The sequence below is a fragment of the Pteropus alecto genome, unplaced genomic scaffold, assembly GCF_000325575.1.
Source record: "Pteropus alecto unplaced genomic scaffold, ASM32557v1 scaffold3, whole genome shotgun sequence".
Taxonomy (NCBI): Eukaryota; Metazoa; Chordata; class Mammalia; order Chiroptera; family Pteropodidae; genus Pteropus; species Pteropus alecto.
The window spans coordinates 26,451,061-26,463,003 of NW_006442484.1; positions in this window are offsets into that span (position 1 = coordinate 26,451,061).

Consider the following 11,943-nt stretch of genomic DNA (forward strand, 5'->3'; position numbering starts at 1 on the left):
CTAATTTGTTTGTGGGAAATGGAGGTAGTTAAAAAGCAGGGATTCATAAGAAGAGACTTGAGGCATGACTTGTTTTGTACCCCAGCCTTCCAGAGAAACAAGAACTTGTGCCTCCAAGATATTTGACATGCTGCTCACTGTTTGAAGCCAGAGCAAGATCAAACTGTATACGAAGCTATGACTCACTTATGTCAGAGTGGCAGACTTCTATGGCCTAGAAAATAACGAGATTAGGAGAGAAAGGCCTATGTCCTCATTATGTAAGTTACTGGAATTATTAGAATGGCAGACAGAGATAATTTGGGCCTTAAAGTCCAGGTAGTGAGTGTTTCAGAAGATGTCCCAAAGATGGGAATCATAAACATCCAAACTGAATTTCCAATGACCTATTATGTATACTCAGAAAATTTCTATACTTAAAAATTTCAGTTTTATAAGAGACAAAAAAATACCCTCAAGTTTAGTCCTACCTCTTTTTGTTCGGAAGAGTGTAAGAGAGTTAGAGAAACCATGGTTGGATAGCAAAGAGAAGATATAGCACTGCAAGAGGATGCTAACAGTCCATATTCTCTTAATAGATTTTCAGTGTAAACTGCAAAAGTGAATTTTCAAATAATTACCAAGAGAAAAAAATGAATAAAGTAACCTAAAAATGGAAATCTAGTTTCCCATCAGGCTTTTATGCCAACTTCATATTCTTTCGCCTGAATTTATTGCAAGAAAGCAAATGAAAATGCATATGAAATATTTGTATGTTTATTGAAATTAGCCACTAGCTTTCTTCTCGGCTTCACAGGCATGCTTTTACAAGAAACAAAGCATTTATTTTTATTTTAAGAGTCATTTATTTTCCTATTAAAACAGCAACAAGAACTGAAGCCTCTAAAATATCTGTCATCTGGAATGTTTGATGATGGAGGTCTTAATATGTTTTTTTTTGTGTGCATGCTTATTTTGCTTTTGTTTTTATTTTTGGAGAAGAAAGATAGGGTGGTTTGATTCAAATTGATAACTATTTGTTTTTCACTTCATTTAGCTGGTATAGAACTAATATAATTATTTCTCTAGCAGCTTTTTAAAAGGATTATCCTATCTATCAATCAGTAGAATCAGATTGTGTTTAAAATAGAAATAAATCTATACCTATAAATTTCTTGCAGGCTTGGCTATCTTTTTGGTTTTGATTTATTAACATTATCAGTTTAAAATACTTAATTTCTACTTATTTCATTTCAGTATCTCTTACTTATCAAAACATTATATTGTTCTCCTTAGGTATAACCTCAGAATTTTCTCAACAAATACTGGTACTCAGGAACACTGAATAAAAATACAATAAAGACAGTTTAATGCCATGATTTTTCTTCTATTAGGTTCATACTGGATGTTTTGGGATTTTATCAGTATATATTCATGGCTGGCTTAACTAATAAAGAATATACAGGTCTATACTTTAAAAGTTCAATACCATGCCAAACGGTAAACTTGCAAATAAAATTCTTTTGAAATGACCATAGTTTCAGGAAGAATTTATGAGCTATCTTTCCCTTAGAAAAATTCTGCTAATATTGAATATTTATAATTTCATCCCTTTAACAGAGCTAATTGGTGACAATGTTGAAGAAACACTGCTTCTTCATGAAGTATTGAGCTCTGCAATCAGTACCCAAAAAGATTCAGAAAGCAAAATACAATGTTATTGTTTTTCTTTTCGTTTTTTTTCCTTACGTTAATTAGATTAAAATGTGGGGAATGCGAAGAGGGATTATCTTGAAAAGAGAGACAAAAATTCAACATAAACTTAAAGTCAGATACCAGAAAGTTATTTTTCACTGAATTCTTTTTTTTTCTTTTTCTTCTTTTTTTTACTAAAATCTATATCAGGTACATATTTAGAATACTATTAAACAAAAAAGTTTATAGGAACACACTTATTTGAAAGTCAATCATTTTCCTGTTTTTTTTAAAACTTGTCTTTCTCAAAGAAATAATCAAGAGATACTAAAAACTAATGATTATTACAACAAATATTCACTTACTAATTGATAAATTATTCTTGAAATGGCCCAGAGGTTTTTTTTTTCTCCCTTTTGATGTGGCAAGTTTTATCCCTTTTAGATCAATTGTTAGTTCTTTTCAGTGAAGGAAGGGAAGAGAGAAGAAGTGAAAAATTAGGCAAATCTCAATGAAGAGACTTCAAAGACCCAGCAGGGCCCAGAGGGATGACTTTTTAACCTCTCAGAGCTACTCTCTTTTGCTGCCTATCTTCCCCATGGATTTTGTTCCTCTTCTTTTTCCTGAGAGAGTCGAATCAAATATACTCTATGTACTTTTTTTTAAAGGAATATTTCAGAGTCCACCAGATAGAACTGTTAGTGTTAATGGTTTACATTTTAAATGTCATATTGAATTTCTGCAAAACAGTGATCTCTCTAGTAATGCACTTTTAAGCTAATAAATATTTGCAAAGTTTTAGATAAAACGTGAGCTTCAAATCATTGCTATAGATGTAGCAATATTGGATCTTTATTTCTAGGGGTCGTTGTGTGCCTTTAACTATTTTTGCAAAGGTATTAAACATGTGCCTTTGAGTTTGAAATCCAAATCTGTTTTCTCACCACCATAGATTTATGGGATATATAATGAGATAATCTTGATTTCACGCTTTGAAAGGAAGTGAGAGACCACACCTTCTCTTTCCTTTGAGGTTTGACTGTTAAATGGAGGAAGACATCAGTGTTTGCTTTCACCTGTTTTTCTGCAGCATCCTGCTGTGACATCACTGTCCTATCTGCAGTGTGAAGGGTAATGAAGGTTGTGAGGCTAGAAAGAACTTTGTCTGAGAACAGATTGCACACAATCCTCCCATATGCATCATTTTTCAATGACATGAAAATATGAATCTATATGATTCATTTGCTTCCTGACCTAACCAATCATCTGGCTCTCTGTATTTAATAGTTACCTGAACTAGTTTCTCTGTTCATTTGTATGACATCATGGATTTCACCCTCCCTTTCCCAAACATTAGCCTGAACATGTTACTGAAACATTAAAATACATTCAAACTCTAGATATTTAGGACCATATGGATAAAATGTCTATTTGAACTCTAATATTATAGTTAAATTTTATATTCTCATAGCAAAATATTAAATACTTTGGGATTCAGAAGGTGTTTATCATTGAATGGGGAAATATATATTTTGCTGAGCAACCTAGTCTCACCATAGTTTAAAGGGCCTGGGAAAGGAGAACCTTAAAATGAAGCTATAACTGAGCCATGTATTTTACTTTCTTGATTTACTCTCTTCCTATTTCTGCATTTGGCTCAGTAAATGATAAACTGTGAAACCTCAAAGATGATCTCTTCCAACACATTGTCTAGAGAAGGGAACTGCAGCCCAGAAAGGTGAAATCCCTTGATTCAAGCTGAATTCAGGTCTGAAACCTTGTTTAGATTAAAGACAGAATTCCAAACAGAGGTCGGTGAACTTAGTGTAGCATCAGCTTTGGGGGTATGGGAAAGGTGGGAAATGGGAAAAAGCTTTCTGAAACAGAGAAAAAGCATTTTTAGAGTCAATTAGACAAATCACCCTTAAGGGGAAACATATTTTGTGATTAAAGCCTTCCAGCATACACTATTTCTCAATTAGTTCAAAGAGCACAGTCACAGATGTGGGCTAAAATATGCTGCCTCCTTCAGAAGTTCTCATATCAATGGTTAGGATCTCTTTGATTTCATAAATGTGTTGCATGTTGTATATGGGTTTTTTTTTTTTTTCCTTTAAAAATGAGAGACTTATAATCTGAGAAAGTTAAACACAAGTACACCCACTGAAAATACATTGGTAGCCTGGAAGATGTCTCATACCAGAGTATTGAAATGGGCAAAGAAATAAATACAAGTCTAAAATTGTTGGTGTTCCAGTTCATAATACCTTTGACCTCAATGCCATCCCAAAATCTAAATAAAATATTCTTCCTTCCCTGAATAGGGTTGCCCTTTAAAAAAAAAAAAATAGGACACCCAGTTAACAAAACAAAATAATCTTTTACTATAAGTATGTTCCATGTAATTTGTGGAACATTCCATTTATTCCTAGTTAATCTGAAATTCAAATTTAACTTGACAGCCTGTATTTTTTTCCAGCAACCCTATCTATGAGAGAATCAGGCCTCGTATCTCAGAATTTATAAAGGTATTTATAAAAAAACAAACACATACACACAGAGATTACGCCACACATTTCTTGGCAAACATTCTTACCTGGGGGAATTGCTAACAGAGGACTGGCCACAGTGACCAACCAGGATGTGGATTCTATCTAAAAATCCTGGAGGTCTGTTCCTTGAGATGATCCATGAGAGAAGGACATCAGAGACGTACTGGAACAACAGTAGAAAAATGTTTTCTTGTCTACCTTTGTGCGAGTTCTTTTTTGCTGCCAAGTAGCCAGCTGGTACATTTTTCTTTTTCTTTTTTTTTTTTTTTTGGCCCAAGTCCATTTATAAGACCTACATCAGTCTTGCACTAAATTATTAGGCAGGCTGCATCAGAGTTTGTCATAGTACATGTTAGGAATTAATTCCATGTGTTATAAGGCGGGGTGGGGAGCGGGGAGGAGATTCATATTCTCATATGACTTGTAGACTCTTGGAATGTTAGGGCTGGAAATTTTATTTTTTATAAAATATGTAATCACTTTAAATCACAGAGGAGATGGATACTTGGGCCCAGGGAGCTTAAATGATTTGTCTGAGAACTCAGAGCAGGAGCCAGGACTGCTACCAGGGGTGCTGATTCGAGGCTTAGGTGACTGTTCCACATCTCAATACAATTAGGTATCAAAATTGGGATTGACCATGTGAGATTGTGAATGAGCTACAATCCACTTGCTTAATATTCCCAACACTAAAGGTCATCTCCTTTTCTCAATTATTTACTACGTACCCACGATAAATAATAGGAGCGATGGCTACTAGTGCTGATTCACAGCAGCAGTAAGGCCTAGTGGATAGCGTGGGGACTTGGACTCATACAGACCTACTCAATTTCTGGCCTGACTCTTCACTAGCAGTGAGGACTTGGGTTGGTTAGGGAAGTGCCCAACCTCTTGGAGTATCTCTTTCTTAATCTGTAGAATAAAGGTAGTGATGATACCCACCTCAAGGGATTGTAATGAGAATGACATAAAATATGCAGGTAGAGTTCTTACACAGAGCCTGGCACATAATGATCCCCTGATGAATGTTGGCTGCTGTTCTAAACCATGAACTTAGAGTTAATCCTGTTTTCACTGAGTTCATATTCTAGCAACAACACACATAGGTATTTCTATTTAGAAAGAAATACCTTAAGTATTTATTCTTAGACCAAGGCATAATACTCCATGAAATAAACAGAAGATTTTGGTTAATTATCCGACAAAACCAGAAAAACAACCCCATCCTTATTATTCAGAATTCATGTCAAACTTATTGAGCAGGCTCCACCAGTAGCGTGAGGGAGTCAAGCCACATATTATAAATCTTCTCTCCCACTCCTCTGAAACATTCAAATGTGGCAGAGTGATTCTATTTGAGCTATTTTAACAACTGCATCCAATTACATCACTGACTCATTTAAAGATGATTAGATGTAGCAAAAGCAAAATTATAAAGTCAGCAGAATTTCTTTTTGGCAGTATCTCACTTCTCATTCTCCAATCTTCACTACCCCACACCCTAAACATTCAGTCCATTTGTGTAACTCTCTGACTCCAAAAGACCCAGCCCTGTCACTCTCATATACTCTGACAGAGCACGGGGGCCAAAAACCCTTTTCTTACACTATCCTTCTGCATGTTCATTAAATGTCTCATTTCCTTCATTGACAGGCATTTTGAGGAAAGAAAATTGATTTAAGTTCATCCAAAATGTATCTGATTGATCCAGTTAATTCAGCCAGTTTTTTTTTTTCTTTTTACTTTTTGAACAAGAAGCTTTTAGCCCAAAATACAGTGGATTTTTCTGAGTCAAGGTCTTTTTTGAGGTAAGAATGTCTAAGTGAGAGAAATTTAAGCCATGTGACCTAAGGAGTGTAACCCAAATTTCTCCACGTTCTCTAGGCTTCAGGGATCACTCATCTATTTAATGCCAACTGATGCAGAATGTGCCCTGTCCTGTTCAGCCATGAAATGTCAGCTTTCTCTCCCTTGTATTTTTGCAACCCCTAAGGAATGGCGACATGTTAGACAAATCCATCCTGTAGTGATTTGCCAGCTTTCGCTCTGATCTGCTTCTCTAAACGTCTTTGCTGGATACCTCTTTCTATTATCACAGCCCTGCTCCAGCTTGCTGTCATTCTGCCTAATACAGCTAGGTGCTAAATATTGACTCTGTATCTTCCTTGATTTTTTCAAAGCACAAAAAATACCAGGTTACAGTATTTACATTTTTATCATGGCTTGGGACTGTCAGAAGTGAATTTTAATGCAAAAGAAAAAAACAGAATTCAGAATTCAAAATCACTTCTCATAAAATTCAATTTCATACTCTTTCTAAAAAGATTTCCATCTCTCTTTTAAGACTTTTCACTCCATCCTATCCCCTACCTTCAGCCTGCCATCGTGTTCCAGGACTTAGGTTATCCACTGATTCTATAGGAATTCCAGAACACATCAGTGAGGTGTCTCCAAAATTCTTCCCCCAGATAGTGCTAGACCCAATGGAATGAGATGGGCTATGGGTTCAAAGGACATGAGTCAACCAGGAGAGAAACTGACTTGTGTCAGCCGAATTCTTCTCCAGGGATATCCTAAGAAGAAATTGCTTTTCTCAGAGTGATATTTGGCTCAGGGATCTTCCACGATCCATTTTTCTGGAAAAAAAAAAATCCTTTCTCATGAATTAGCAAAAGTAGAAGTGGGGAGACAAATTACTGGAGTAGTCCAGGTGATTGATGATTGTGGTAAGAAGAGTGGAGATAGAGAGACGTGAAAAGGCTCAAGATAAATTATGGAGAAAAAATAGTGAGGACTTGAAGAAGGTTTAGATATGACAAAGAAGGAATAAATGGCTCCCAGAGGGTCACAAAGGAAACTTCTGGCATCTTGAAAGTGATCACAAGTGTATTTATAAATAGACGTTCCTTAAGCCGTGTACTCCAGATGCCTACATTTCATGCTCTTTTATGCTCTGCACACTATACCTGAACAAAAATACTAAAATGAGGTTTCTGGCTTGGCGTCTATGTGGATATCAGTATCCTTTTTTCAGCTGTGGAGGCCCAGAATAAGAATAAATTTCAGTGGGGGTTGAAGGAGGAATTAAGAGACCTATTTTGGTTTGTGAGCACTCTGACATCACTGGGCATCAGCCAAGTGGGCCTGTCACGTGGGCAGCTGGACTTGCTTAGAGGAGAGAACTGGGATAAATATTATAGACCTTTCTTATTTTCAGAATTTTACTGCTATAGTCTGAGGAAAATCAGATAGGAAATAATACGCATACCTTCTGAAAAAACAAATTGTAGGAAGTTAAATATGTTTATAAAATATTAAGAACTGTTCCTGGTTTCCATTGAAATTCCACAAGTCTGATGGTAACCAGAAGCTCTATAGGGCCTTTTGCTTTATGTCACATCTCTGAAGTTTTGGCAGCAGAGAGAATACATGTAAAGATCATTTTCAAGAATCATGATTGGTCTAGATTTTTTTATTGTTCCAAACCTTTCATAAAACCACAAAACCACTGCTTGTGTATATAATTTTGAAGTGATTAGATACCACACAGACCAAACATCATGTCATCTATATCTTCCAAAATTTTGGAAAAAATAATCAGGAAGAAACATTCAAGTTAAGCATTTTAAGACCTGAAGGATATGGTAAATTACTATGTTGATGTTGTTAATTTAATACATGCTACTTATCAATCACTGACAATATATCTGCATGTATGTCTCCCAAATTCACACCTTCTTTTTTTCTGGACCTAGAGTTGTACCATGGGGAATTGCAATTATCCAAATAATTAAAAAAATTTAATTATTATATAAATGAATTAAATAACCAAGTATTTCTGTGAAATTATTAAAATCATTATTTACTGTTTTGTTTATACATCACTCTCCATCACTGATACTGTCAAGATGAGTGAATCTCAGATGATATATTAGAAACAAAAATAAAAGTAGATATGTACTTTTATGTTTACTCTTAAACACACAAACACAAAAACTTTTACTACTGACAAGCAAATGCAACCATTATGGGATGATGTTTACTATAAAGAGTAGTTAAGAAATATAAACCCGGCTAGGAATCTACTCAATGAAATATGTTTAGAAACAGATTTGCCACCCACTCAACAGAGTACACTTCATATCAGCAGGTTATTATAATTATTTCAGAATGGATTGACAGCAATCTGTGTGAGAGTCAAACACAACAGTCACACTTCCTCCAACCTAATCATGGTGAGAGCCACACGGTGATCGCTGTGGGGCTAGGAGAATAAATTTCTGGCCCATCACTGTCCAGTTTACAAAAATACAAAAATACTTTTGAGACTCCTACATCCCAATAAATTATACAAATTATCTGTCAAAAACAAGTTTGATTTAGTCGGCAGGGGTGCTAGGCAAGAAACCATAGGGCATGACTGAAAATCACTGATAGAAAATACAGAATGACTGGAGAGCACAAATTCAATAGGAAGAGACACAAGGGCCACAAGGACCCACAGAGACAACAAGATTGTTATTTCTTTATGGACACTCATGTGTGTGCATACTTTAAAAAGCCAGTCAGATTCTTTTAGAGAACAAAAGCAAAATAATATTCTCAGTGTTCAGAGCGAAGGAGAGCTTGCAATGCTAAAGTAATGAGAGCATTAAAGAGGTAATTGATATTTATATTCTATAACTATTGAAGTTCTAAGAGATAGAGCTAAACTAAAGACAACCCAAAAAATCAAGATTCAGCTTATTTGTGGGAGAAAGATGGACAAACTAACATTTAATGACCACACAGAAAGTCAGTGTAGTACAGGAAGAGCTGAGCATGGAGCTGGAAGCCAGACTGCTAGGGGTTGAATCTAGGCTCAATCTCTATGAAACTGTGAGCAAACTAAAGCACCTTTCTATGCCTTAATTTCCTGGTCTGTAAAATAAAAATAATGGACCTTTCTTGTGAGGTCCTTTTGAGATTAAATGTTAATTCTTGTAAAGCACTTAGAACATGTTTGTTAAATAAGCAGGCAGTAAATGTTAGATATTATTATTTGGAGACATTAATACAATTAGTTCAATAACAACTTTTCTTCTATTATGCTCATGGATTTATTTCATCTTTTACAGGAAGTTTAAAAGAAGCAATTTATAAAAATTTGCCCATATAGTCACTTTCAATTTCTACTGAAAAGCAAGGGTGAAGGGATCATCTAGACAGTCTTACTCTTTTTCTCTGTTGATTGAACTTGAAGGAAATCTGTGGCTGTGTCTTTGCTGTCTCCATTCGGAACTAAGATTCTAGAGCTACAAATATTTAGTACACGAGTAGTTTGACAAAGCATGTGCTAGACTATGTGTAGGGGTACAAAGTGTAATAAAACCAGGTCCTTGTCCTCAGGGCCTTAGAATGAATCATGTGTCAACCTTTTGAGACTTAAAGGGAGTAGATGGAAGAGAAGAAGTAGGGTAAGTGCTGCACTATCAGACACATAGTACATACTCAATAAACAAGATCACTTTCCAGGCTCATTTACACAATATTTAAAATCTCTCTAGGACACACTTCGAATTCTCCCGCACTTCACAATTGGAACATAGAAAAAATAAACCAAAAATTTTCAGTATGCATTCTAATTTTCAAGCCTCAATTACTTACTGTTTTTATGAGCTGCAAAAAGGAAAAAAAAAAAAGGTATTTTCCAATGCATTAAGGACTTTCTTTGGTGGTTCCCCAAATGGAGAGGAAATGAGATGCATCTCTGACCTAGTACGCCATTTTATGGTTATTTTTTGCTTATATAAGTGTGTTCCCCATAGAATAATTGACTGTCTAACTATAACTAACTCATGTCACAATGTTTCCTCCACTAGCTTTAAAAATTTAAATGATGTCAAATAAATTTTGAGATTAAAGAATTTTACTAATATATATAATGAATCTAGTTCATAATAGAAAATAATAATTTTCAGTCCTGGAAAACTCACTTCTACAAGGCAGACAACAAATTGTCATAGTTCATAATAGAAAACAATAATTTTCAGTCCTGGAAAACTCAATTCTACAAGGCAGACAACAAATTTTAGAAATATAAGTAGAAATCAAATTATAAAATGTGTCTTTTCTGTCTCAATCTGGAACTAGTGTCTCGTATAATCAGAATATTAAAAACTTTCTGTTCATGATCATTTGTCCATTTCAGTATATTGTAGATATTTGCTACTCTATAATCAAAATCAAAATTACATACTTAGAATTTTCTCAACAAAGAACATTACAAAACACAATTCAAATGAGAAGTCAATGAATATTAATTACTAGGAATAAACAGTTTTTTAATTCTAACATTGTATACCTTTAGTATTTAAAATTATAAAAAGTGATAACTGTTAGACTAAATGAATATTAAATTGTGTAAAATTCTCAAAAAGGGTTAATTTATTTTTGAAATAGAGCTTGGTCACCCATAGTAAAACTCTCATTATTTATTTTCTATTACTTAATGTCTAACATCATAGTCTATTCATATTTTTTGATGCTCTGTAACTTGTTTACTTATTCATTAATGTAATAGACATTTATTGAGTGTCTACCCTGTGCCTTGTGCTGTAGCAGGACCAGTGTAGCAGAGAAGAATGAAACAGATAAAAATCTCTGTCACTCTGGAGCTGGTATCACATAAACACTACTCTAAGAAGGTAGATAAAGGTCAAGGGTGTCAAATGGTCAATATATATGGTGATAGAAGGAAATTTAACTTTAGGTGGTAAAGAAACAATGCAGTATATAGATCATGTATTATTGAATTGTATACTTGAAATCTATTTAATTGTATTAACCAATATCACCCCAATAAATTTGAATGAATGAATGAATGAATGAATGAATACATACATACATACATACATACATACATACATACATACATAAATACATAGATTCCATGGAAAACACAAAGACTTCTTTGCACTTAAGGCTGGTAAAGAATAGTAAAGGTAAAAGCACTGTATTAGGACATGAACTAAACATTTTATATGTGTTGCCTTATTTAATTTCCTCAAAATATGATGAGTTATGCCATAATTATTTTCATTAACATATTTCACTAATATGCCATAACTATTTTCACTGAGTTTCAACACAGATTTGGGGCCCAAATTTGTGTTCTTAAACACTATGACCAATAAATTTTCATTGATGCAAGAAGTTGTTGTAGCACAATAAATTGCTAGAAAATGAAGGAGGCCATCTAGATTTAGAGCTGATGAAATACTGAAAAAAGAGTAAGTGTTCAGAAGTTCTCCATAGAAAGTTTAGTCATAAGGTTGTAGACTGAGCATTTGCATAAAGAATTAAAGGTGGTGCAATTGTACAAATATATGTGATTGTAATGCCTCATACATGTAAAAGTTGGGTGGCCCATAGAGAAAACATTGTTCAAGGGGACAAGAAGAAGATGCAACATTCCTAAGCTCTGTTTCACCTTGTTTTCACCATTCCATTGCATTATTTCTTGGCCTAATTTTGAATCATTTAGAGATCATCTAATTAGAGAATTGTTTTCTCAATCTTTTTTTCCAGGCACTTCCCAGCATAAACATGCAGCTGATCCACTATCCCCTATCTAAGGAAAGAAGTATGAAAAAAGTCTCATTCTTTTCAAGTCTTGGAGAAGAATGTCAAACAAGGAGGTCAATATTACAAAGGGCACAGGACAGTTGTGGAACAA